Source organism: Propithecus coquereli, unplaced genomic scaffold (assembly GCF_000956105.1).
Source record: "Propithecus coquereli isolate 6110/MARCELLA unplaced genomic scaffold, Pcoq_1.0 Scaffold142, whole genome shotgun sequence".
Taxonomy (NCBI): domain Eukaryota; kingdom Metazoa; phylum Chordata; class Mammalia; order Primates; family Indriidae; genus Propithecus; species Propithecus coquereli.
The window spans coordinates 3,249,011-3,252,201 of NW_012138525.1; positions in this window are offsets into that span (position 1 = coordinate 3,249,011).

Below are 3,191 nucleotides of genomic sequence, written 5' to 3' on the forward strand. Positions count from 1 at the left end.
GCCGCTCGGCAGGCCCGGGCGGTCCGGGCGCCGCGGCGCGGAGCTGCGCTGGGCTGGGCGCCGGCGCCGCGCGCTGCTGCCCGGTCGTCCCTGGTTACTGGGCTCCGCGGCACATGCTCGCTGCTGCGCTCCCGTCGCCGCCGCCCCTGCGCTCCCCGCCTCCCGCCTCCCGCCCGCACCGGCGCGCCAGGGGTGGACCCGGAGCCGCCACTCAGCGCCCGGCGCCACCTCCCGCCCCGCACCCGCCCGGCCGGGCCTCCGCTCGCAGAAGCGGGGCCGCGAGGCGCGGGCCAGGCCCGCCGGAGGGGCGCCCCCTCTCCGCATCGCGTCCGGGGCGGGGAGGTCACCCCCACCACCCCCTCCTCGGAGCGGTCCCCGGCGGTCCAGCCCCCTCCGCGGCGAGCGGGACGGGGAGGGCCCGGAAGATCTGATGTGCATGAGGCCAAGTCCCTGCCCGGTGAAATTCATTCATTCGACATAGATTTGCCGGGCGCTGGGACACGGCGCCGTCCCAGCCCTCACAGGGCGGGCACTGCTGGGCAGGATGTCACATGTGGCGGTGGGGGACACCTACCCGGGGCCCGGGGGAAGGTGATCTCCAAGCCCAGGCTGAGGAAGGCGGGGGTTGGGAAAGTGTTGGGGCCCAGACACCCTGGAGGAGGCAAGGAGGCCTGAACGCCGGAGGGAGAGCTCCCTTCCAGCAGCAGGGCCCCAGCGCAGGCAGCTGGGACGGTCGGAGCCAGAGAGAAGGGCGAAGGGCAGTGGGGCCAGGGCCGTGCACCCCCTCTGCCCAAGGGCTGGGCCTCTGCCCACCAGCGCCCATGAAGGGATTTCCGCAGGAGAGTGAGGGTTACATCTGCCTTCTCGGTTTCTCTGAGTGGAGGCCAGGATGGACTCTGTCCATGCAGCGTCCACCTGGATGGACGGAGGGAAGTGGATTGGCCTGGGGAGTCTAGAGAAAGAGTCCAGGGTGGCCTTCCCTGGCCACCCCATCTAAAATGTCAGCGCATTGTGAGACCTTTCCTGTCGTCCTTCCCAGCCAGATTTTTCTCTCCTAGGCTCTGTCACAAGCTTGACCTAGGTTTTATTCCCTTGGTTTTGCTGTCTCCACTGGAGCACACTCTCCCCGAGGACAGGGGTATCACCAGCACCTAAAAGGCCGCGTGAGGTTCAGTAGCCACTCAGCAAACCTCTGTGAATAAGCGAGGGACTGGAACAGGAATGACACCCATCCTGGGAGTCCTGGTGGGGGAGCAGGGGAGGGTGAGGCAGCCCTCCCTCTGGACCAGCAGGGGTGAGGCGGTGGGCAGGGTCTCTTTTTCTTCACTTTGCACGGTGGTCAGACCTCAGGAGGCCCAGGCAACTCAGAGGAACTCTGGCCAGGGCTCTCCTATCCCCAAACATACCCTCTTCCTTCCAGCTTTCCCCCGAAGGCTTTGCCAGGCCGAGCCCCGGGCCCCAGGCTATTTCAGATGGGGGCATACTTGCTGGCCCATTCTGTAGGGATGTGGGGAGGGCATGGGTCCCAAGGACTTGGGCTGGGCCCACAGCTTGGGGGTCTGGTTTAGACTCGGGAGCAGGATGCCCCAACCTTGAGGACCAACTCAGAATGGACACCAGTGAAGGACCCGCAGTGAGGGGCTCAGAGTTGACCAGACTGGCCCGAGCATCCTGCCTGGGAGGAGAAAGCCAGCATGGGGACCAGGACCCAGCCGGATGACAGTGACAGCTTGGGACCAGCCAGCTCCTCTTTCTTGACCTGGCTTTCAGCCTAAAGGGTCCCCACCCACATCAGCAGAAAATGCCTAAGCCGGAGCCACCTGGGACAAAGGGCTCAATTCATTCTCTGATGTCCTGGTCTCTCTCCAAGAGCAGAGGTCTGTTCCTTCTGCCACAGGACTTTGGGTTTTGAGCGAAAAAAAATGTGCAGCCCATCTTCGGGTTGGGGTGTCACGGCCAGATTCACAGGTTACAAGGATCCTCCTGGCTGCTGTGCGACTTGGAGGGCGGGGCAAAGGGCAGGGACGTAGAGAAGCCTGGAGTGGCAGCAGGTTGGATTGCGGTGGGGGTGGTGCGGAAGGAGAGGGGAAGGCAGGAGAGTGTATCCTGGGGTCATGCGGCTCCCTGGTGCAGCCTGGAGCACCGGATGGAGGGACTCATTTCTCAAGGTGGGCTCACCTGAGGAGGACCAGGTTTGGAGAAGGGTCGCAGTTCAGATGTCGGATCTGAGATGTCTGTGACACATCAAAGGCAGGATGTCAAGTTCTATGTTCAGAAAAAAAGCAAGTTATATCAGTCATCAGTAAAGGTGAGAGTATATATCTTTTTTTTTTTTTTTTGAGACAGTCTGGCTCTGTTGCCCGAGCTAGAGTGCTGTGGCATCAGCCTAGCTCACTGCAGCCTCAAACTCCTGGGCTCAAGCGATCCTCCTGCCTCAGCCTCCCCAGGAGCTGGGACTACAAGCATGCGCCACCATGCCCAGCTAATTTTTCCTGTTTTTAGTTGCCTGGCTAATTTTTGTTTTCTATTTTTAGTAGAGACGGGGGTCTCGCTCTTGCTCAGGCTGGTCTCGAACTCCTGACCTCAAGCGATCCTCCCGCCTCGGCTTCCCGGAGTGCCATGCCTATTAGTCATTTTTATTTTCTTCTCTCATCTGCATTTTTATTGAGATATCTAATAATTCACATAAAATCCATCAGTCAGCAGTTTTAGTGTATTCGCTATGATGCACAGCCATTACCACAATCTAATTCAAGAACATCCTCTGTATTTTATTCAGACTGTTTTCTACAATTAGACACATGCCTTGTGAATGCAGACAGCCCGAGGGACAGGCCTTCCAGAATCACCGAGACGCCTTGGGAGCTTGTGCTGACCCAGATCCCCAGGCCCCGCTGCAGGTGAGCTGAGTTTAAGGACGCTGCGGCCGCCTGGCCGTCTGCATTCCACTCAGCCTCCAGCCCTCCCCTCGCCTTCCAGCGGAGTCCCTTCTCTTGTTTTGTAAGCTCCCCCAAAGAGTGACCCCAGAAGCTTGCTCAGTAGTTATTCCAGAAAGCCCATGGAGGAAAAACTACACACACAGTGGGGGCAGAGTCTGGCTAAGTGTTCCCCGAAATCGCTGCACCCTGAGCTGCAATTACCTCCCCGGCCAGATGAACAGCCTGGCCCTTCCCTCTGCCGAGGCTTAGTCC